The sequence below is a fragment of the Chiloscyllium punctatum genome, chromosome 30 (genome assembly GCF_047496795.1).
Source record: "Chiloscyllium punctatum isolate Juve2018m chromosome 30, sChiPun1.3, whole genome shotgun sequence".
In the NCBI taxonomy this organism is placed as follows: domain Eukaryota; kingdom Metazoa; phylum Chordata; class Chondrichthyes; order Orectolobiformes; family Hemiscylliidae; genus Chiloscyllium; species Chiloscyllium punctatum.
In genome coordinates this window covers 46,914,260-46,940,255 of record NC_092768.1, presented here as the reverse complement: position 1 = coordinate 46,940,255, position 25,996 = coordinate 46,914,260, and the positions used below count along the sequence as shown (strand labels likewise).

The following is a 25,996-nucleotide window of genomic DNA, read 5'->3' as shown; positions in this document are numbered from 1 at the left end:
ATTGAAAGGTACAGGATATTTTGGAAGGACAGGAAACTAGGAAAACTCTGATAATTAATTATGATATTAGCACAATATGTGGAAATGGTTTGGCTGGAAATGAGAAACGATAAAGGCAATAAATCATCTGTTGGAATGATGTACAGGTTCTCTATATCAATCACAACAGAGTGAAGGAGAAATAAATAAATAATGGTAGCTTGTCTGGAAGGGTTATAATCATGAGAAAATGTCAGGTGTCATCCATTTGGATGAGGAATTGAGAGAATGTTTTTGGATATTTTCTTAGAATACCATGTTTTGGAGCTGACCAGCTAGGCCTAGTATTGCGCAATAAGATAGAATTAATTAATAATCTTCTCGTGAAGATTATTATGCATCAGCGATCATAGTATGATTGAATTTTATATTCAGTTTTGGGAAGACAGGAATAAGACCATATTTAAAACTTTAAATAAGAGCAATTATGACAGCACAAAAGTAGAACTGGATAAAGTGAATTGGCAAATCAGGTTAAAGGATAAGTTAATAGAGATGCAGTACTTAAGGGGATATTTTACAATTTACAGAATAGATATATTCCAGTGAGTAGGAAAACTTCCAAGGGATGTATCTAGTATCCACAGTTAACTAGAAAAGGCAGAAATAGCTTCAGACTTAAAGAAAAAAACATACATTTATGCAAAAACAGATGACAAGTCACAAGACTGGACTGATTATAAAAACAGAAAGAATAACAAAAAAGAGGAAAATTACATTGAGAGAAAGTTAGTGAGAAATATAAAAACAAACAGCACAAGTTTTCATTAGTATCTCAAAAGGAACAAAAATAACAAAGAGAGCATTGATACTATAGAATTTGAGTAGAGATAATTACTAAAATAAGGAGCTGGCAGATGAATTGAACAGGTTTTCACATTAATCTTCACTTTCACTATACAGGATAGCAGGAGTTACTCCAAGTCCTCTTTCACTGGCATCATGTTGCAGGGTGACTCCATTGTTGACATCATAGTCCCTCATTTCTGATGAAGAGCTTATGCCCGAAATGTCAAGTCTTGTGCTCCTCGGATGCTGACTGGCTGTGTTTTTCTAGCACCATATTCTGATCTCCAGCATCTGCAGTCCTCACTTTCTCACAATCCCTCAGCACTGGTGATGTCATCACTAGTTGTTTGATGGGAGTGAAAGGTGCTTCTTGTTCTGTGTCCCATTCCCACTGAACATCCTGCACAGTGACACTGTATACAGGTTTCACAGTCTGAGGACTGATTGGGCAAGAACCTGGCTGGGTAGTCCCCATGTGAGTTTGTTGATGTTCCAGGAGTTCCAAACATTGTGTGAAACGTTTGTTATAGAACTCAACAGCTTTATGGTTTTTCCACTGCATGAGTGCGTTGATGGACCAGCAAATGCACAGTCTGTGTGAAAGCCTTGTCACACAGCTCACACCTGAATGGTTTCTCTCCTGTGTGAATGCGTTCATGTTTGCGGAGGTTTGATGAATCTGGGAATGATTTGTCGCACACATCACAAGTGAATGGTTTCTCCCCTGTGTGGATACGTTGATGTACATGGAGGTTTGATGAATTTTGGAATGATTTTCACACACTTCACATGTGAATGGTTTCTCCCCTGTGTGTATATGTTGGTGCACGAGGAGGGTAGATGACTGGAAGAATGCTTTGTCGCAAGTCTGACACTTGAACAGTTTCTCGCCTGAGTGAATCCTCTGATGGACACGGAGGATTGATAATCTTGAGAATGATTTCTTGCACACTTCACATGTAAATGGTTTTTCCCCCGTATGGATCCTTTGATGGAGCAAGAGTTCTGATGACCTTGAGAATGATTTCTCACACACCTCACACCGGAATGGTTTCTCCCCCGTGTGAATATGCTGGTGTGTGTGGAGGCTTACTGACTGTGAGAATGATTTGTCACACACTTTGCATGTGAAATGCTTCTCCCCTGTGTGGATGCGTTGATGTCTGAGGAGGCTCTCTGACTGTGAGAATGATTTGTTACACTCATCACATCTGAAAGGTTTCTCCCCTGTGTGAATACGTTGGTGTCTATGGAGGTTTGAAAACACTGAGAATGACTTGCTGCACACCTCACACTGGAATGTTTTCTCCCCTGTGTGAGTGCGATGGTGTGCGCGTAGGTTCGATGAGTCTGAGAAAGATTTGTTACACATCTCACATGTGAATGGTTTCTTTTCCATGTAGCTGTTCTTTTGTTAACATTTATACAACAAAAGTACTTTGTATGTGAAGAGATCATATCAAGCTCCGGGACTCTATTCAGATCCCTGGTATTTGAACAATCTCTCACTTCTAGAATGAATCACTAGTTCATGTGGCTCGATGAATGATTGAAGCTCTCACCAAATTGGAGTCCACTCACACTTCTTCTCAGTCTCATCCTGAGCGATCATCCACAGCCGAACCTTCAGAAAGGTTGCTTCTGATGGAAGGCTCCACACCACTGACCAGTTTCAGATCTGATGATATGTCAAAGCTCCCCTGACCTGACCAATTTCCAGATGATGGTTTCACTCCTGAACCTTCTCTGTGTTCAGCAATGCTGTGAAGGGACTGGATGTCTTCCCACAGTTGTGCAGTTGTTCTTTGAGTCACGGTCAGGATATATCTGTGGAACCTATCCTCTCTGTACTTCCTAGTACAGTGCAATCCTTCTGTAAAACAGGAAATGAAAACATGATTTCCTTTAACTCCCTCTCCCTCCTTGCTGCAGAGGCTGATTCCTCAGTTAGAGACTGTTCCACAGTGAGTGCCAGTCAGTTATTCCCTCGTTGTGTGCACTTTGGATGGAGGGGGGGTGGGGGAGACACAATGCTTTCTTTTTCCGCATTTGACTGTCACACACCCTCTGATTCTGTCAGGAACACTGGATAGTGACCAAGAGCAAACAATGTGACTACTTTCTTTTCTCCACTCAGTCCCCTATCTTCCTAGGTACCGTGAGGGCAATGGAAAAGACGGTCAGGAGTGTAAGATGTTCTCTCAATTCACTATGAACTCTAGTCTTGCTGGTGAAGACCAGTTTACTGTTAGAGTATAAAATATAACCAACATACAAGAGAAATGAAACATCTCCCTTGTTTTCAAAAACAACTTGAAGAAAACCCACTGAACAGAATGTGTCAGATCCTCAGGAATCTAACACTTCAGTGTAGCTGATTAAAAGGTTCTGGCTTATCCTGGGAAGTTAGGTGCACATCCCAATTTCAGCTATCAGCTAAGGCACTGGGCAAAACTGTCAAATGTAACCTGAGGCCTTCAGGTTAAACCTTGGAAGGAGGCATTCAAAGACATTTCAATAAATGTGTCACCAGGCAAAGCCAATGAATTTCTATGATGCTGGATTAACAATTCAGAGATTGTGAGTTCAACTCCAATCCCAGAAAGGTACGTAGATAGCGTTACAGTGATAATTTGGCCTATTTGTTTCATTTTGATGTTCATAGTTGACACAAGTGTCTTCTCACTCTCCTGTATCTCACCCTATCAACGGAACCTTCTGTTCCTTTCTCCCTCGTGAGCTTATCTAGTTTCATTTAAAGATGTCTCTCCTCTTCACCTCAACCACTCTGTGTTGTGAAGGTGAATTTAATTAACTTTGGAATTTGTGGAACAGAATCAAAGTAAAATGAAGGAAATTTTCAGAATGCCCAAAAAACACAAGTATTGTCCTTCAGGGAAGGGAAGCTGCTACAACTGTCTGGTTTTATCTCCATATAACTCTCGTCCCACATGATAGAGTTGACTCTGAACTTCCTTCTGAAGTGGCAGAGCAAACAATCTCTCCAAAGTTCATCACAAGAGGAAAGTCAATGCGAGCTAGAGAGAGCTACAGATTGGAAAACAGCTAATGTGATGCCACTGTTTAAAAAGGGAGGTAGACAAAAGATGGGGAATTATAGACCAGTGAGCTTAACCTCTGTAGTAGAGAAGATGTGTGAGTCTGGTATCAAAGAAGAAATAGCATGAGTTCATGAATGGCAGGTCATGCTTGACAAATCTTTTGGAATTCCATGAAGACATTTTGAGCAAGGTGGACAACAGCTACCCAATGGATGTGGTGTACTCAGATTTCCAAATGGCCTTTGACAAGGTGCTGCACAAGAGGCTGCTTCATGAGATAAATCCTGGTGTTGGGGTAATGGATAGAGGATAGATCGACTAACAGGAAGCAAAGAATGGGGATAAAAGAGTGCTATTCTGGCTGGCAATCAGTGACTATTGGTGTGCTTCAGGATCGGGGCCACAATTATCTGCAATTTATACAGATGATTTGGAGTTGGGGACCACGTGTATGGTGTCAAAATTTGCAGATGACATGAAGATGAGTGGCAGAGCAAACTGTGCAGATGATTGTGATTCTTTGCAGAGGAACACAGATACATTGAGTGAGTGGGCAAAGGTCTGGCAGATGGAATACAATGTTAATAAATGTGAAGTCATACATTTTGGTAGGGGTAACAGTAAAAAAGATTATTACTTGAATGGTAAAAAGTTGCAGCACGTTGCTATGCAGAGGGACCTGGGTGTCCTTGTGCATGAATCAAAGAAGGTTGGTCTGTAGGTACAACAAGTGATTAGGAAGGCAAATGGAATGTTGTCCTTCATAGCTAAAGGGGTTGAGTTTAAAAGCAGAGATATAATGTTGCAGCTGTGCAAAGTGTTGGTGAGACCACACCTGGAGTACTGTGTGCAGTTTTGGTCTCCTTACTTGAGAAAGGATGTACAGACACTGGAGGGGGTGCAGGGGAGGTTCACTAGTTTGATTCCTGAGTTGAGGAGGTTGGCTTATGAGGACAGACTGAGTAGATTGGGATTATATTTATTGGAATTCAAAAAGATGGGGGGGGGGATCTTATAGAAACATATAAAATCACGAATGGAATGGATAAGATAGAGGTAGAGAGGATGTTTCCACTGGCAGGTGAAGCTAGGACAAGAGGGCAGAGCCTCAAGATTAGACGGAGCAGATTTAGGTCTGAATTGAGAAGGAACTTCTTCACACAGAAGATAGTTAAGCTATGGAATTCCTTGCCCAGGGAAGTAGTTGAGACTACTTCAGTAAATGTTTTTAAAGTTATAGTAAATATTTTTTTGAAAAATAAAGGAATTAAGGGTTATGGTGAGAGCACGTGTAAGTCGGTCTGAGTCCATGAAAAGATCAGCCATGATCTTATTGAATGGCAGAGCAGGCTTGAAGGGTGGATGGCCTACTCCTGGTTCTTATATTCTTATGACCAGTGGGGCTCCACAGGGATCAGTGCTAGAATCGCAACTGTTTACAATATATAACTTGGAAGAATCAAGTGAATATACTGTAACCAAATTTTCAGAAGATACAAAAATAGAAAGGCAGGTTGAGGGAGGGATACAAACAGTTCACAGAGAGATATTGATAGGTTAAGTAAATGGGCAAAAAATTGGCAAATGCAATTTAATGTGGGAAAATGTAAAGTTGTTCATTTTGGAAGGGAGAACAAAAGAACAGAATATTATTTAAATGGAGAAAAACTGCAGAAAGCTGCAACACTAACAAATTTGAGGGTACTCATGCACAAAACACAGAAAGCCAGCACACATGTATGGGAAGTGCGAGGTTACAGGGATAGGGTGGGTCTGGGTCGGATGTTTATCGGAGCATCTGCGTGGACTTGATGGGCCGATAGCCTGCTTCCATATTGTCGGGATTCGATCATTCTATTCTGTGTGCAACAGGTAATCAGGAAGGTTAATGGAATGTTAGCCCTTTCAAGGAGGTTGGAGCATAAAAATAGAGAAGTCTTACTGTAATTATACAAGGTGCTGGTGAGACCACATCTGGTGTGCTGTGAGTTTTGTTCCCCTAATTTAAGCAAAGATATAATTTCATTGGAGACAATTCAGCAAAGGTTCAAAAGGATGTGTATGGAGGGACTGACTTATGAGCAAACATTAAACAACTTTGGACTCTACTCACTGGAGTTTGAAAGAATAACAGGTGAAAGAGCTTGAGGAGCTTGACAAGGTAAATTTTGAGAGAATGTTTCGCCTCATGGGAGAATCTAGGACCAGAAGGAATAGTTTCAGAATAAAGGGGCTCCAATTTAAGAATATTATAAGAAGGAATTTCTTCCCTCGGCGTGTTCACAGGCTTTGAAACTCTCTGGTCTCGGGGCAGTGTCCTTGTGTATATTCAAGGCTGAGATATAAAGATTCTTGATCATAAGGGAAGTGAAGGGTAATGGGGAAACTGGAGGAAAATAGACACGATGAATGTTAGATCAGCTGTGATACTACTGAATAGTAAAGCAGGTTGTCGGGGCCGAAAGCCTACTCCTGTTTCTATTTCTTGAATCAGTTAGAATTCTCAGACACTCTGCACCTCCCAGATAATGACACCTCACCTTCTCATATTCAGGAATGAGCCATCAACAAAACTCAGTCTGGAAATTAGAAGGAAAATGCTTCCAATAAACACACTCAATATCCAACACACAGCTCCAGTCAAACAGTTCAGCACAAAACACCAAGTAAACAGCTCTCTCAGCTGGATCCTCTCACACAGCATAAGGGACATTTCCACCCCTGATTGACCACAGGATAGTCAGACTGCCTGAAGATTGGTGTGGATATTATGGGATACAATTTGTATGAAAGCTGCTCCTTCACTCACGATCTCCTCACTTGGTTTTCAGTCCCTATAGGAAGTGAACCAGCTCTGGAAGAGGAAGAGGAGACAATGGGCAGAGTGGGTGGGCTCTCTGATTGACGTCTCTCACAATCAATTCAAATATTTCTGATTTGGAGATGGTGTTGGACTGGGGTATACATCATATGACACCAGGTTATAGTTCTCCGGAGCGCTGTTCCTTCATCAGGTGGTTGTGGAGTACAGGATCGTAAGACATAGAATTTAGAGCAAAAGTTCACAGTGTGATGTAACTGAAATTATATATTGAAAAAGTCCTGGATTGTTTGTTAAGTCTCTCAACTTTTGGAATGAACATGTTGGGTTCAGTTCTTTCATATGTAAATCGCAGAACTTTTTTAAAGTTACATTCTCACATGAACTTTAACAATTGGTGTCATGTCGGTCCAGATAATACATTTAAGGTTTTCCTTTCTTCCTGGTGGTGGAAATTTGAATAAAGATTTGTGCACCTTGTGTCTCTCACTGTGTCTCACACCTGCACACACACAACATGGGTGCTGGGGTAAAAATAAGCACTACCGCAGTTAGGCGGTAGTGTGGGGGTGTAAAAACAAAGAGCAGGAGGTCAGCCATCAAAAAAAATATTTAAGGTGTGAGGTTCCCTGTGTGAGACTATCTGTGCCACAATGTTCAGACTGATTCTAATCTAAAAAGGGATTTACAGAATCTTACATGGATTCATACAGTTTTAGAGCAAAATAAAATAACTCTGTAAATACAAATTCACCCACAAACTTATATATGTGTGTGTGTGTGCATGTGGGTGGTTATTGGTGGTGGGGTGATTATGAGTGTCTGTGATAGAGTTTGTGAGTGTAAAGGGGTATAAGTCTGTGAGAGGGTGCGTGTGGGAGTGTATGTGTGAGTGTATAAGAGAGAGCTTGAGTATGAGAGAAGGTGTGCGTGAGTGTGTAGAAGTGCATGTGTGTGTGTCAGAGTGTCTGTGTCTGTATGTGTGTCTGTGAGTGTACATCTGTCTGTGTGCGTGTGTGTGGATGTCTGTGTGTGTGTAGTGCAGTTGGGTCATATGTAGTGTGACATGAACCCAAGGTCCTGGTTGAGGCCATTCCCATGGGTACCGAACTTGGCTATCAGCCAAGTTCTGGAGCAACATGAGTTTCTTGAAACATGGGAAACTGACCAGGGAAATGGGGGTGAGTTTGAGCTGCAGATCAGGTGGAGATTTAAAGGTGTTATTGTCCCATCTGAATAAAGGCTCATTTATTGCAGGTGCTGTCTCAGTTCCCCTGGTAAATGTTTGACAGAGGTTTCTAGTGTGGGAATAGCATTCTTAATGATCTGAAGTTTGTGGAGGGGGAAGATGGGAATCTGGACAGGAGAGCATTGGAATAGTTGGATCGAGTTGAGAAGCAACAGCAGCATGGATAAGGATTTCAACAGCAGATGGTCTAATGCAGGAATAGGAGCTATTTGGAAATGGGTGATGTTACAGAGGGATGAGTCATACAGTCATTGAGACCTAGAGCAGAAAAAAAAGACCTTTCAGGCCAACATGTGTGTGCTGGTCAAAAACAATCACACGGCAAGGTGGGTCAGTGATTGGGAGACTTGTGGAGTTCCCTATGCCTGCGTGGGTTTTCTCTCGTGCTCCAGTTTCCTCCCACAGTCACAATCATGTGCAGGTTAGGTCAATTGGTCATGATAAATACAGTTCATTCTATAACGTATGTTTCATTAACGCAATTTGACTGTAACATGATTGGTGAATTGTGGAATTTGCTTTTAGAATGTGAACTCCCATTGGCTGTTACGCAATTCCATCCCTGATTACCTCAAGTCCACTCTAGGCATTTACCTCAGGTCAAGTGAAAGAGTTTGGATGACAGGACAAATTTTTTCAGACCTTATTGTTGATGTTTTTGAAGCTGTTTTTAGAAATAATTGCAGGAGAAAAGCTTTGGATTTCCAGACTCTCCTCATTCAAGACAATGTACCAAGCCATCCTCCCATCATTGGTGAGCTCTCTGAAAACATCAAAGTGCCATTTCTATCTCCAAACACAACCTCTCTCATTCAACCCACGGACCAGGGTGCAATAGCAGGTTTTATACCTTCTTATTTAAGGCACACAATCAGGAAACTGATTGCAGCTACTGAAGGGGATAATGAGGACAGTGTTCTTCAATTTTGGAAGAACTTTAACATTAAGAATGCCATTGATATCATTGTGGAGGTCTGGGGTGAAGTCAGTAAGGACGAGAGTCATAGAGTCATAGAGATGTACAGCACGGAAACAGACCCTTCGGTCCAACCCGTCCATGTTGACCAGATATCCCAACCAATCTAGTCTCACCTGCCAACACCCGGCCCATATCCCTCAAAATCCTTCCTATTCATATCCCCATCCAAATGCCTTTTAAATGTTGCAATTATACTAGCCTCCACCATTTCCTCTGGAGCTCATTCCATACGCGTACCACTCTCTGCGTGAATAAGATGCCCCTTAGGTCTCTTTTATATCTTTCCCCTCTCACCCTAAACCTATGCCCTCTAGTTCTGGACTTCCCCACCCCAGGGAAGAGACTTTGTCTATTTATCCTATCCATGTCCCTCATAATTTTGTAAACCTCTATAAGGTCACCCCTTAGCCTACGATGCTCCAGGGAAAACAGCCCCAACCTGTTCAGCTTCTCCCTGTAGCTCAAATCCTTCAATCCTGGCAACATCCTTGTAAATCTTTTCTTTCAAGTTCCACAACATCTTTCCGATAGGAAGGAGACCAGAATTGCATGCAATATTTCAACACTGGTCTAACCTATGTCCTGTACAGCTGCAACATGACCTCCCAACTCCGGTACTCAATACTCTGACCAATAAAGGAAACCATACCAAACGCCTTCTTCACTACCCTATCTACTTGTGACTCCACTTTCAAGGAGCTATGAATCTGCACTCCAAAATCTCTTTGTTCAGCAACACTCTCTCAGGATTAAGTGTATAGGTCCTGCTAAGATTTGGTCTCCCAAAGTGCAGCACCTCGCATTTATCTGAATTAAACTCCATCTACCACTTCTCAGCCATTGGCGCATCTCATCAAGATCCTGTTGTAGTCTGAGGTAACCTTCTTCACTGTCCACTACACCTCTAATTTTGGGGTCATCTGCAAACTTACTAACCATACATCTTATGCTCACTTCCAAATCATTTGTATAAATGATGAAAAATAGTGGACCAAGCACCAATTCTTGTGGCACTCCACTGGTCACAGGCCTCTAGTCTGAAAAACAACCCTCCACTACCACCTTCTGTCTTCTACCTTTCAGCCAGTTCTGTATCCAAATGGCTAGTTCTCCCTGTACTCCATGAGATCTAACCTTGCTAATTAATCTCCCATGAGGAACCTTGTCTTAACGCCTTACTGAAAATCCATATAGATCACATCTACTGCTCTGCCCTCATCAATCCTCTTTGTTACTTCTTCAAAAGACTCAATCAAGTTTGTGAGACATGATTTCCCACGCACAAAGCCATGTTGACTCGTCCTAATCAATCCTTGCTTTTCCAAATACATGTACATCCTGTCCCTCAGGATTCCCTCCAACAACATGCCCACCACCGACGCAGGCCAACTGGTCTATAGTTCCCTGGCTTGACCTTACCACCTTTCTTAAACAGAGGCACAATGTTAGCCAACCTCCAGTCTTCCAGCACCTTACCTGTGACTATCGATGATACAAATATCTCAGCAAGGGGCCCAGCAATCACTTCCCTAGCTTCCTGCAGAGTTTGAGGCTACACCTGATCAGGTCCTGGGGATTTACCCACCTTTATGCGTTTCAAGATATCCATCACATCCTCCTCTGTAATCTGGACATTTTTCAAGGTGTCGCCATCCATTTCCCTTCAGTCTATATCTTCCATATCCTTTTCCAGTAAATGCTGATGCAAAATACTCATTTAGTATCGCTCCTATTTTCTGTGGCTCCACACAAAGGCCCCCTTGCTGATCTGCCCTATTGTCTCCATAGTTACCCTTTTGTCCTTAATATATTTATGAAAACCCTTTGGATTCTCCTTAATTCTATTTGCCAAAGCTATCTCATGTCCCCTTTTTGCCCTCCTGATCTCCCTTTTAAGTATATTCCCACTGCCTTTATACTCTTCTAAGGATTCACTCCCTCTATCCTGTCTATACCTGCTTGCATGCAGTTTGGCAGAAGCTTCTCCCAGATTTTCTTTATGATTTTAAAGGCGTTGAACTGTCAGAGGAGCTTCCAGAAATCAAAGAACATTGTGTCGCTCTTGCAAAGCAAGTTGGATTTGAAAAAGTGGAGACTGAGCCACAACAACTTGTTGCTGCAAGGGAAATTGAAGCTTGAGATGAAATCCAGGATGCAGCACCTTGAGAACTTTCACTTCTCTTTTGCTTCCCATCCTGAGGAAAACTGAGAAGCAGATGCAGCTCTTCGAAGAAAATGATTACATGGCAGAAAGCAGCAGGATAGCAGTTCGTGGCATTCAGAATTACCTGGCATCCTATGAACAGCTTCTTCATGAAAGAAGAAAGAACCAGATGCTTTATTTAAAGCCAATCCCCAAGAAACATTCTGAGGACAATGAACCACAGGCGTCCACTTGTGGACTAAATATTTTCTTTTGTCACAACACTGCACCCAGAACTGCACCGAAAGTAATGATAATGCTGATGATGATCCTCAGATGATCCTCTTAATACAGTACTGTAACTCAGCATACTTAGAAACCCATTAAAGTGTTAAATTTATTATATTATTTCATTAAAATATATGATTTTAACATTTATTTAGATTATGCTATTGTTTGTGTTAGGCTAACTATTATTTTTGTTTCAATTTTTACTGATATTCTTGGTGGTTTGCTCCTAACCCTGTTTTTCCCATCGCCCCCATTATTTCTATTGCACAATTTTCTGTCACACAAGGTCGCATGAGAACGCAACTACTGCATTATAGTAGAACAGACTATGGGGATAGGGTGTGGGGCATAGGGCTGGCTCTGTCTGGAATGGTCTTTGGAGGATAGATGCAGACTAAATGGGCTGAATGGCCTCTATCTGCATTGGAAGGATTCTATGATTCACCAAACTCATCTAATCCCGTTTTCAGCATTTGGCCCATAGCCATGTATGCCTTTGCATCACAAGTATCTACATACTTATTTAATGTTGGGTGGCACGGTGACTCAGTGGTTAGCACTGCTGCCTCACAGCACCAAGGACCCAGGTTCAATTCCAGCCTTGGGCAACTGTCTGTGTGGAGTTTGCACATTCTCCCTGTGTTTGCATAGGTTTTGTCCGGGTGCTAACGGTTTCCTCCCACAATCCAAAGATGTGCCGGCCAGGTGAATTGGCCATTCTAAATTGTCCATAGTGTTAGGTGCATTAGTCAGAGGGATATGGGTCAGGTTGGGTTACTCTTCAGAGGGTTGGTATGGGCTTGTTGGGCCGAAGGGCATGTTTCCACACTGTCGGCAATCTAATCTGATGAGAGGTTCTGCCTCTACCACCCTTATAGGCAGTGTGTTCCAGATTCCCATCACCCTCTGGGTGAAAAGAAATCTTCCCTCGCATCCCCTCTAAACTTCCTGCTCCCTTAGAATAAATCTATTCCCCTAGTTATTGATCCTTCAATCAACGGAAAAAAACGTTTTCCCTGTCTATGCTCCTCATAATTTATGCATCTCAATCATGTGCCCACTCAGGTTCCTCTGCTCCAAGGAAACAAACTCAGTCTGTCCAAACAGTCTTCAAAACTGAAACTCTCTAGCCCAGTGAACATCCTGGTAATCAATTCTGCAGCCATCCTCACCAGTGCAATCACATCTCTCCTGTAATGTGGATTTCAGACTATGCACAATATTCTAGCTGGGCCTAAACAACTTTGTGTGCAGTTCTAGCATAACCTTCCTGTTCTTAAACTCTATGCCTCAGCTAAAAAAGGCATGTATACCATATACCTTCTTAACCATTTTGTATACCTGTCCTGATACCTTAAGGGATCGGTGTACATGCACATCAAGATTCCTATGACCTTCAGTGGTTCCCGGAGTCATCATGTCTTCCCTTGCCTTGTAAAAAGTGCTTTACCTCACATTTATCCAGATTGAATTTTATTTGCCACTTATCTATATCCTATTGTAACGTGATGCTATTCTCCTACTATTCAACACACCACCAATTTTATTTTATTTTTCTGCATTTGGTTGTGGGATCTAAATTGGCCCATATGGATAAATCCCCTGTTCTTCTATGACATAGTGTCATGCGATCTTTAACATTCACCTGAGAGGATGAATGAGGCCTTGGTTTAACTGACTTGAAAGATCGTAGCTCTTACGGTGCATGACAGTGTATTGCAATGGAATGTCAACTTCAGTGGTCAAACGTCTGGAGCAAATCTTGTACTTATAATCTTCTAACTTATACAAGTGTGCTAATTCAGCCACAATTTGCATCTCTACACTTTCCACATCAGACATATTCGGTCCAACCCGTCCATGCCGACCAGATATCCCAACCCAATCTAGTCCCACCTGCCAACTCCCGGTCCATATCCCTCCAAACCCTTCCTATTCATATACCAATCCAAATGCCTCTTAAATATTGCAATTGTACCAGCCTCCACCACATCCTCTGGCAGCTCATTCTATACACGTACCAGCCTCTGCGTTGCCCCTTAGGTCTCTTTTATATCTTTCCCCTCTCACCCTAAACCTATGCCCTCTAGTTCTGGACTAACCGACCCCAGGGAAAAGACTTTGCCTATTTATCCTATCTAGGCCCCTCATAATTTTGTAAAGGTCACCCCTCAGCCTCCGACACTCCAGGGAAAACAGTCCCAGCCTGTTCAGCCTCTCCCTGTAGCTCAAATCCTTCAATCCTGGCAACATCCTTGTAAATCTTTTCTGAACCATTTCAAGTTTCACAACATCTTTCCGATAGGAAGGAGACCAGAATTGCAAGCAATATTCCAGTGGCCTAACCAATGTCCTGTACAGCCACAACATGACCTCCCAACACCTGTACTCAATACTCTGACCAATAAAGGAAAGCATACCAAACACCTTCTTCACTATCCTATCTACCTGCGACTCCACTTTCAAGGAGCTATGAACCTGCACTCCAAGGTCTCTTTGTTCAGCAACACTCCCTAGGACCTTACCATTAAGTGTATAAGTCCTGCTAAGATTTGCTTTCCCAAAATGCAGCACCTCACATTGAGCTGAATTGAACTCCATCTGCCACTTCTCAGCCCATTGGCCCATCTGGTCAAGATCCTGTTGTAATCTAAGGTAACCCTCTTTGCTGTCCACTACACCTCCAATTTTGGTGTCATCTGCAAACTTACTAACTGTACCTCTTATGCTCGCATCCAAATCATTTATGTAAATGACAAAAGGTAGAGGGCCCAGCACCGATCTTTGTGGCACTCCACTGGTCACAGGCCTCCAGTCTGGAAAACAACTCTCCACTACCACCCTCTGTCTTCTACCTATGAGCCAGTTCTGTATCCAAATGGCTAGTTCTCCCTATATTCCATGAGATCTAACCTTGCTAATCAGTCTCCCATGGGGAACCTTGTCAAACGCCTTACTGAAGTCCATATAGATCAGATCTACTGCTCTGCCCTCATCAATCCTCTTTGTTACTTCATCAAAAAACTCAATCAAGTTTGTGAGACCTGATTTCCCAGGCACAAAGCCATGTTGACTATCCCGAATCAGTCCTTGCCTTTCCAAATACATGTACATCCTGTCCCTCAGGACTCCCTCCAACAACTTGCCCACCACCGAGGTCAGGCTCACCAGTCTATAGTTCCCTGGCTTGTCTTTACCACCCTTCTTAAACAGCGGCACCACGTTTGCCAACCTCCAGTCTTCCGGCACTTCACCTGTGAGTATCGATGATACAAATATCTCAGCAAGAGGCCCAGCAATCACTTCTCTAACTTCCCACAGAGTTCTTGGGTACACCTGATCAGGTCCTGGGGATTTATCCACCTTTAACCGTTTCAAGACATCCAGCACTTCTTCCTCTTCAATCTGGACAATTTGCAAGATGTCACCATCTATTTCCCTACAGTTTATATCTTCCATATCCTTTCCACAATAAATACTGACACAAAATATTCATTTATTATCTCCCCCATTTTCTGTGGCTACACAAAGGCCACCTTGCTGATCTTTGAGGAGTCCTATTCTCTCCCTAGTTACCCTTTTGTCCTTAATATATTTCTAAAACCCCTTTGGATTCTTCTTAATTCTATTTGCCAAAGCTATCTCATGTCCCCGTTTTGCCCTCCTGATTTCCCTCATAAGTATACTCCTACTTTCTTTATACTCTTCTAAGGACTGACATATACTTCCTTCTTTTTCTTACCAAACCCTCAATTTATTTCGTCATCCAGCAATCCCTATAGCTACCAGCCTTCCCTTTCACCCTGACTGGAGTATACTTTCTCTGGATTCTTGTTATCGCTTTTCTGAAGGCTTCCCATTTTCCAGCCGTTCCAGATGTTTTCCAGCGAACATCTGCATCCAATCTGCTTTCAAAAGTTCTTGCCTAATACCGTCAAAATTGGCCTTTCTCCAATTTAGAACTTCAACTTTTAGATCTGGTCTATCCTTTTCCATCACTATTTTAAAATGAACAGAAATATGGTCGCTGGCCCCAAAGTGCTCCCCCACTGACACCTCAGTCACCTGCCCTGCCTTATTTCCCAAGAGTAGGTCAAGTTTTGCACCTTCTCTAGTAGGTACATCCACATACTGAATCAGAAAATTGTCTTGTACACATTTAAGAAATTCCTCTCCATCTAAACCTTTAATACTATGGCAGTCCCAGTCAATGTTTGGAAAGTTAAAATCCCCTACCATAACCACCCTATTATTCTTTCAGATAGCTGAGATCTCCTTACAAGTTTGTTTCTCAATTTCCCTCTGACTATGTTTCAAGTGAAGAGAGGATTCAACTGTGTACCATCAACAAAAATATTTAATGTATACGCAAATATTCAGAGAATTAAATGTAACTCAAGGGAGAAAATTCAACGCAAGAATATAACAAACTTGCTGAAGACACAGCACTACTTAACAGAATCAGAAGTGATGCTAAAATATTGTGGATGAAGTAAAATCAAGAATTTTAGGATGTGGAGTGAGTCGGAACACCAAAAAGATAAATACAATGGTGATTAAGAATACATTCGAAGAATCTAGAGAGAAGGCTGAAGAGGATGATGTCATGCTGCAACAAGTGGATGTGTTTATCTGTTTCAGTCTCATGAAGATGTACTCTTTGAAATTGATTTTAATCCAGTTTCTGGAAGCTTCAACTTGAACTTTTAAAAATACTTTTTTTTAAAGAAAGAGCCACAGGCTAAGCAGGATGACTAGAAATTAGAATCAGAAATGGCTGCTCCGATTTGCATCCCTATATACACTCCATTTCATTGAGATGGAGACACAGGGCCTGTAAAGACAATAAAACCCTTGGGAATATGGAAGACTCGATCTATGGGTCCATGAACAAAACATTAAGCCAAGGATTTGAGTTTCAACTGTTTAATCAACTGGTCCAGAAGACAATTACTCAGCACATCTTGCCGGTATGAGGTAATTGTGCTCCCTTTTGGAAGACATGAAAATCAACCTTATTTCAATTTCAACTCCCTGACAATAGAGAGCAAGTCACAAGCCCTTTTGTGCATTAAAGACATATTTGGCAAAGTATGAGTTGCTGCTTAATTAAGTTCAAGCAGCAGTGGCTGCTTAGCCTTGCTCTCTCTCTTTCTCCAAACCTCCTGGCAAGCTTCAAGTCCTGTCTGCAGATTGAGGCATATGAAGGGCAGACTGACCGAAGACACTTTTTATTGCATACGTTTTGCTCAACACCATCATCTCAAGGGGAAAAAAAAAACAAATTAATGAATGTTATTTTACACAGAAACATCATGGCTAGCAGAGGAACATTTGACCAAGACAACCACTGGGTCATTCACCAGATACTCCTCACTTATACACTTTAAGGTGATCTATCTATCCTTCCCTACTGTATAATTTGTAGTTGTGTGGGCCATCAGAGTGTGAAAGATGGCGCTTATTTCTATTAGGATGGATTTCCTGAGGAGTAACAATTTCTGGCCTTTTTTTAATGAAAGAAGGGTGCTCCACATTTCTGATTGGAGATTCTGCTCAGAAATGTGAAATATGACAGTCCTTTTGTTGGGCAGAACTATCAGAGGAAGGCAGATCACACCACCTTTTCAAATAGTCAGCTGCATTATTCTGAAATGTAAAAGTCCTGACAGCTACTTTTAGAGCTGCTGGCAAAAGTAGGTAAAGGGAGAGCTGTGTTAAGTTCCTCAGTTCTGAGGGTCACTGGACCTGAAATGTCAATGCTGATTTCTCTCCACTGATGCTGCCAGACCTGCTGAGCTATTTACAGCAATTTTGAGCAGTATTAGGGTGCTGGGTGGATAGAGAGCCGGGGGTATGAATACCAAATGGGTAGGAGTGAGGTGCCAATTCGTTAGGTAGTCAGAGTGCAAAGCATCCCAAATGTTAGTGTAAACAACATTGCTTCTAACTGCATACTGCTCTGATGTTCCATTTGTGGTGATTGGTATCACATACTGATCACAGCATTGACTTGCATGTACAAAAGGCACGACTGCGTGCAGGCCTCAGAGGACCACACAGCTGGGAAGAAAATTGGAGGGACTGCTGGCTGGAAGGGTTGGTGTTGGGTCCGGTGGAGGCAGTGGGCTGGGGGATTGTATCTAACAGTGGCGCACCTCTGATCTACACAGGAAAAACAATTTTCTGGACACGAGAAAATCCAGGACATGACGTTTATCCAGATGAGCAAAAGTTTAATGAAAATACCCTTTTCTTCAATCTCAAGATTGCATGTTAGATTGACTCTTTTATGAGCATGTAAATAGTTAAGCACATACAGAAGTACATCCTTCTTAAAAAAAAGTTATGATCAAACAGAAGACAGCAGATGTGATGCATAAGTTTGAAGGACAGAGAAAACCAGAAGTAATGCTATGACAATGAAGCTGTTAACAAGAAAACTCATGGGGAATTAAAAGCTCATAACATGCTAAATTCTTTCCACCTTCCTCTCTCCCTCAGACAATAAGATCTGTGGAAAAGAATAAAGCCTTTGGATGTATGAGGAGCCCCTCTGCCCACTCTCTCCAGTATAAGGTTGATGTAAAAAAGATCAACGTTTTATTGCATGCCAACATACCCCTTCACGAGAATAGCTAAGAGCAGCAGCAGAACATTTTCCCATTACCTGTCTTGACCTGAAACGTTAACTCTGATTTCTCTCTACAGATACTGCCAGACCTGCTGAGCTTTGCCAGTAATTTCTGAGCTTGACTTTATATCTGACTTGTTTTGCACCTTCTCTCTGAGTGCTTGATGGAACAGTGTCTGTGTGGAGTTATTCCATACCCATTTTAAACGTGGGGACATTCTTCCTTCAAGTTCTTTTCTGAGTTTTTTAAATGTTATGAGTGATTTCTGTCTCTATCAGCATTTCAGACAGAGTTCCAGACCATCACCACCTCTGGGTGAAAAATATCGCTCCTCAACCCCCCTCTAATCCTTCCATCAATGACTTTATATCTACTTCCCGGTTTCTGACTTCTGCACAGGAAATATCTGCTCCCTAGTTTCTGACTTCTGCATACTGAAACAATCCCATCAAATGCCTCTGCCACTTCCCTCTGTTCCACTAACCCACCCCCTATGGACAAACTTATATTAATACTCCTCCCGGCCCTAGCCCTGAACTGTCACCTGTGTCTAGTTTCTCTCCTATAAATTCGAATCACATCATCAAGTTCACTGATGACATGACTGTAATGGGTCTCATCAGCAGCAACAATGAGTCAGCATACAGAGAGGAGGTGCAGTGGCGAACAGACTGGTGCAGAGTCAACAACCTCTCTCTGAACATGGGCAAAAGAGATGGTTGTTGACTTCAGGAAGGCATGGAGCGACCACTCTCCATTGGACATCGACAGCTCCCCTGTGCAGATTGTGAAGAGCACCAAATTTCTTGGCATCCACCTGGCACAGAATCTCACCTGGTCCCTCAACACCAAATCCATAGCCAAGAAAGCCCAGCAGCATCTCTACTTTCTGCATCAGCTGAGGAAAGTCCATCTCCCACACCCCATCTTCACCACATTCTACAAAGGGTTCATTGAGAGTATCTAGAACTGTTGCATCACTGCATGGCTCAGGAATTGCACAATCTCGGATCGTAAGACCCTACAACGCATAGTGAGGACAGCCGAGAAGATCATCAGGGTCTCTCTTCCTTCCCCTACAGATATTTACAGATATGCCGCATCCGAAAGGCTTAGAGAGGAGTGGACAATCCCACACACCCCTCAATCAAACTCGTCTCCCTCCTGCCATCTGGCAGAAGATACCGGAGCATTCGGTCTCTCACATCCACTGCAACAGTTTCTTCCCGAGGCCATCAGGCTCCTTAGTATTGTATGATCACTTTCTTTCCCACCTGAAATTCTTTGCATGACTTCAGATTGCTGCTAGAACAATGTCTATTAATTATCATTCTCTTATTACACTTTAATTTGTGTGTTTTGCACTTCTATGGCATTTATGCCACCCTGTGCATAATTGAGAAGTTCGTGCTGTCTGTGTAGCACCTTGGTCCTGGAGGAACACTGTCTCATTTTTACTTGATCAGTTGTATATGATAAGAATAACAAATAAAAGCTCAGCTACTCCATCTCTCTGCATGCTTTTTTTTATGAGACCTGCCTCATATTCCTCTATCTCCTGTGTTCCTCTGACACAACCTCTTTGCTCCTGTGCATATGCTAATGCCATCACTGCGTGGGATTGCAGCCTTGAATGCTGTGGATCTTCCTCTTCTGATCTGTTGTCAAACACACCTGAGATGATACATCCCATACTGATGTTGTCAGCTTGAAACCCTCTGAGGATGAACAGTGCTATTCCCAAACTGGAAATCTCTGTCAAATGTTTACCAGGGGAACTGAGACAGCAGTTGCACAAAGTGAGATTTTATTCAGATGGGACAATGATTAGTTTAAATCCTCATCTGATCTGCTCAGAGTCTCCTCTATTTCTGCAGTCAGTTTCCCAAGTTTCTGAAAACTCATATTGCTCTGGAAATATTTGGAATAATTTGAATTTTAAACAATGTACCATGTGGTGTGTAAAATTGTTACTTGGCCCAAACAGTTTATTTACATAATAACATTGAGGTCACATTAACATAGGAAGCCACAATGTGAAGAGTTTCACAAAAAAAACATTCCCATTTTCTTACAAAAGGAAAAAGACTGCATGCATTACAATTTATGAGTGCCTCTACACACATAATTCATCAAGAATCACACATGAATTTTTAAAAAAACTGTTCTTACTATCCTGTTTCAAGTTTGTCTGTCCCTATTCCTTATCGCACACATTATCTTTAAAGCATTCATGTCACATTTTCATTACTCAGCGGGTTGTGAGTTTATGGAATGCCCTGCCAGTATCAGTGGTGGACTCTCCCTCTTTATGGTCATTCAAGCGGGCATTGGATAAGCATATGGAGGTTATTGGGCTAGTGTAGGTTAGGTAGGCTTCAGTCGGCGCAACATCGAGGGCCGAAGGGCCTGTACTGCGCTGTATTTTTCTATGTTCTATGTCACCGTATGGTACCTGTATGAGTTGTTATTGTCTTTTTGTACAGTGGCTGTTGGTTCCAGATGCAACAATGCCTTTTCGGAGAACATTGTTGCCAACTGATGAATATTGATGATGATTAATTGTTGCATTGGTTGGCAAATAGTCCACTTCTGGAACTGATAGTCATCAAGTGTCTTGCTCACTTGGTGAAATCAGATCTGCCTCATTGGCTGTCTGCCCCTCCATTTGCACTGTTTATCTATGATGTGACAATTTATCTTATCATTGACTTTCACCAAGTACAACTGAGGTGAAAATGTCTCTCCACACATCCCAAGTAGTCAAGTGAGCTGGCTTCTGTTGAATACAGTGAATGTCTGCACTCTGACCAGTTCACCAGCAGCTTCATCAAATTAAAATTTTGCTATCATTTCACTTTTATCGTGTCACTTTCTTATGTTACTAATTCTACCCTCAACAAGTTTTTGCTGATTGGAAGAGCAGTCTGGTGGAATGTGACATCAGTCACTGAACAGAATAATTATCCCTGACTTCAACTGTTGTGTTTTTCCAAAGATTGCCTTGAACACATCTATGCTTGATCTAATTGATTTGTAGATTATCCCTTTGGCAATTCTCACTGCTGTGGAGATAGTATGTTGTGCTAAATTTCCCAAACACTCAAGAAGTTACTGAATTCTTCATGCATGAATTAAAAATGACTGCTATAATGCCTGAACTATGCAATGACAGCAACTTGTATAAATCCCCACCATATGAATAGTAGAAAATGAGGACTGCAGATGCTAGAAATCAGAGTTGAAAAATGTGGTGCTGTGAAAGCACAGGCAGTCAGACAGCATCCGAGGAGCAGGAGAGTTGATATTTTAAGCATAAGATCTTCATCAGGAATTCCTGATGAAGCGCTTATGCTTGAAGCGTTGACTCTCCTGCTCCTCGGATGCTCCCTGACCGGCTGTGCTTTTCCAGCACCACACTTTTCACCATATGAATATATCAGTTCCAGTTCCAGTGAAATTTCATCCAAAGGCTGTCTGGGATGTCACAAGTCATGAGCAGCTCTTTATCATGTTTAGTTTGATGTTCATCACAAATATTGCTACTGGCTGATGTGGTCCTTCATTTTATTGCTCATGTTTGGCCAGGAGACCACTTCTCTTATCTTCCTCAGACTATCATTGATTCCTTGATGGTTTGTGTGGAATGTGTTTCAGTATCTCTTTTCTCTTCTCTACAGTAAATGACCCTTTGAACAGGACACCATCTGAGGTGATCAACTATTCTCTGTTGGTCCAGTACTCTGTTAGTTACAGGGATATCCTGGATGGTTTCAGGCCATCCTTTCATCACAAATTCCTGTTACATTCACCTTGCTGTGTAGTTTAATGGTCTGAGGAAGATCTCTGTTTTGTCAGATCCAACATATCTGCTGGGTTGATGATTTCCAGAGCAGTTCATACTGTGTATTAGTCTCAACTTCCTTTAAAGACAGAGCAGTTCTCAACAGTGTCAGTGATGTACCTCTGCTTCCCTTGAAGAAGTAGCTTGACAAAATATTCTTAATTATCTTGTGGCTAAATTCTCTCTTCCAAACAGGTACTGGTTGAAATCCTGACAAGAAAAATCAATAAGGAGAAAGCGAGGACTGCAGATGTTGGAGATCTGCAGTCAAAAAGTGTAGTGCTGGAAAAGCACAGCCGGTCAGGTAGCATCCGAGGAGCAGGAAAACTGATATTTCGAGCATAAGCTTTTTTTCAAGAATGAGACTCATGATCTAAAGGGGCTGAGAGATAAATGGGGACATGGTAGCTGTGAAAGTGATAGGTAGATAAACGAGGGGGTGAAGGGGTGATAGGTCGGAGGGGAGGAAGAGGGACAGGTAGGACAGTTCAAGTGGGCAGTGCCAAGTTGGAAGGTTGGATCTTGGATAAGGTAGGGGAAGGGGAAATGAGAAAACTGGTGAAATCCACATTGATCCCGTGTGGTTGGAGGGTCCCAAGGTGGAAGATGAGGCGTTCCTCCTCCAGGCCCTCGGGTGGTTAGGGTTTGGCAGTGGAGGAGGCCCAGGACCTGCTCGTCCTTGGTAGAGTGGGAGGGGGAGTTAAAGTGTTCAGCCACAGGGTGGTGAGGTTGTTTGGTTTGGGTGTCCGGAGATGTTCTCTAAAATGGTCCGCAAGTTGGTGTCCTGTCTCCCTGATGTACAGGAGACCACATTGGGAGAAATGGACACAACAGATGACATGTGTGGAAGTACAGATGAATCTTTGTCAGATATGGAAGGAACCTTTGGGACCTTGGACAGAGGTGAGGGGGAGGTGTGGGCACAGGTTTTACACTTCTTGCAGTGGCAGGGGAAGGTGCCAAGAGTGGAGGGTGGGTTGCTGGGAGGCGTAGTGGAGGGTGGGTTGCTGGGAGGCGTGGACCTAAGAAGGGAGTAGCGGAGTGGATGGTCTCTCCGGAAAGCAGATAGGGGTGGAGATGGAAATATATCTCTGGTGGTGGGGTCAGTATATAGGTGGCAGAAATGGTGGAAATATGATGTATCTGGAGGTTGGTGGGGTGGAAGGTGACAACCAGGGGGATGGAGATATATCTCATCCAACTTTCTCCATCTGTTTAGTGTTGTTCAGTTTGTGTTAATGTTCTGGATACAAACACAGTGGGTTGTCCTCACTGCATGGGGGTTACTCCAAGTCCTGTTTCACTGACATCACACTGCAGGGTGACTCCATTGTTACATCATAATCCCTCAGCACTGGTGATGTCATCACTAGTTGTTTGATGGAGTGAAAGCTGCATTTTGTTCTGTGTCCCAGTCCCACTGAACATCCTGCACAGTGAGACTGTGTACAGGTTCACATTCTGAGGGCAAACTGAGCAAGAAGTTGGCCATGTAGTTTCCATGATGATCCTGGAGATCCAAGAATTGCATGAAAGCATTTATTGCAGAATTTACATTGATGGGGTTTCTCTTGTGTGAGTGCATAGATGGACCAGGAGATATGCTGATTGGGTGAAAGCCATGTCACACACTTCACACCTGAATAGTTCCTTCGCAGTGTGAATGCGTTGATGTCTGCGGAGATTTGATGAATCTGGGAAAGACTTGTCACACATTTCACACTTAAACGGTTTCTCTCCTGTGTGAATACGTTGGTGTTTGCATAAATCTGATGATGATGAAAATGATTTCTCACATACCTCACACACGAATGGTTTCTCACCTGTGTGAATGTGTTGATGTACAAGGAGGGTAGATGACTGTGTGAAAGATTTATCGCATAATTCACAGTTGAATGGTTTCTCCCCTGTATGAATCCTCTGATGGACTAGGAGAATTGATGACCTTGAGATGATTTGCCACACACCTCACATGTGAATGGTTTCTCCCCCGTGTGAATTCTCTGATGGAGCAAGAGGTTTGATGATCTCGAGAATGACTTACTGCACACTGACAAGTGAATGGTTTCTCCCCTGTGTGAATCCTCTGATGGAGAAGGAGGTCTGATGATGTCAGGAATGATTTGTTACAAACGTCACATATAAATGGTCTCTCCCCTGTGTGAATCCTCTGATGTACAAGAAGGACAGATGACCTGGAGAATGACTCATCACACATCACACATCTGAAAGGTTTCTCCCCTGTGTGAATACGTTGGTGAGTACGAAGGTTCGATGACTGTGAGAATGATTTCTCACACACTTTGCACATAAATGGTTTCTCCCCGGTGTGAACGTGTTTATGTGCCTGGAGGGTTGACGAGGATGAGAATGCTTTTTCACACACTTGACATGGAATGGTTTCTCCCCTGTGTGGATACGTTGGTGTTTGCGGAGGGTTGATGAGTCTGTGAATGATTTGTCACACACCTCACAAGTGAATGGTTTCTCTCCTGTGTGAATGCGTTGATGTACACGAAGAGTGGATGATGACGTGAATGATTTCATGCAAACTTTGCATGTGAATGGTTTCTCCCCAGTGTGAATATATGGTGTTCAAGGAAGGTTGACGACTGCGAGAATGATTTGTGACACACGTCACACGTGAATGGTTTCTCTCCAGTGTGAATGCGGCGATGTTTCACCAGGCCTGATGATTGTGCAAATCCCTGGTTACACACTTCACATTTGAAGGGCTTCTCACCAGTGTGAATGCGTTGATGTGCACGGAGATTAGAAGGGTCCGCAAATGGTTTGTTGCACATCTGACAGGTGTATGGTTTCTCTCCGGTATGAATCCTGCGATGGAGCAGGAGTGTCGATGATTGTGAAAATAGTTTGTTGCACACCTCACATCTGTACGGCTTCTCTCCCGTGTGAACACGTTGGTGTGAGCGGAGGTTTGATGGTTCCGTAAATGATTGGGCACACACCTCACAGGTATATGGTTCTCGCCAGTGTGAATCCTGTGATGCAGCAGCAGCCTCGATTTCCGTGAGAAGGATTTGTCACACACAGTGCATGTGAATGGTCTCTCCCCAGTGTGGATACGCTGGTGATTCACCAGGCCCGATGAATGTGCAAAACTCTGATCACACACCTTACACTTGAATGGCTTCTGCATAAAGTGAATGTATCTATGAGTCATGAGTATTGATTTGTGTTGGAAAGCTTGGCCGCACACCTCACACATGAATTGTTCAACCTCCATGAAGTGACCCGAATAAGTTAACATTCAGATAACAGAAATACCTTGTGTTTTAGGAGATCTTATGAGCCTCACACAACTCACACTTGAACAGTCTGAATGAGTCAATGGTTCACGAGGCTCAATGAATGATTGAAGCTCTCACCACACTTGGAACCCACTCACACTCCTTCCTAGCCTCACCCTCACTGATCACCCACAGCTGAACCTTCAGAAAGACTGGATCTGATGGAAGGCCAGTCACCAGTTTATGTGCCTGGAGGGTCGATGACGATGAGAATGATTTCTCACACACCTGGCATGGGAATAATTTCTCCCCTGTGTGGATACGTTGGTGTTGGCAGAGGGTCGATGAGTCTGTGAATGATTTGTCACACACCTCATATGTGAATGGTTTCTCTCCTGTGTGAATGCGTTGATGTACACGGAGAGTGGATGATATGTCAAAATTCTCCTGACCCGATTGATTTCCAGATGATAGTTTCCCTGTCCGACCTTTTCTGGATTGAGCAATACTGTGAATAGACTTGATGACTTCCCGCAGTTGTGCAGTTGTTCCTTGGGTGATGGTCAGGATCTATCTATAGTGTCTATCCTCTCTGTATTCTCTGGTGTAGTACAGTGCAATCCTTCTGTAAAATAGGAAAAGGAAACATGATTTCCTCCCAATACCCCTCATTTACTAAAAAGGTTGACTTCTCAATTATGACTGTTTCACAGTGGATTGTGAAAGGGAGGAGACACATGGCTATAGTTCTTTATTTTCTCTGCCCAACCTTTTCAGGCACTGTGAGGACAATGGAAAAGGTAGTCAGGTAGCGAGTAAGGTAAGTTGTCAATTCACTATGACCATGTAAGGTATTGGCAAACAGTAGTTTTATCTTTGAAGTGTTAAAT

At 42.6% G+C, this 25,996-nt stretch overlaps 1 pseudogene; it reads right to left on the bottom strand.

The window, feature by feature from the left end:
* Positions 1 to 1,215: 1,215 nt before the first annotated feature.
* On the bottom strand, positions 1,216 to 25,190 carry LOC140455676 (uncharacterized; annotated as a pseudogene).
* Between the last annotated feature and the right edge of the window lie 806 nt (positions 25,191 to 25,996).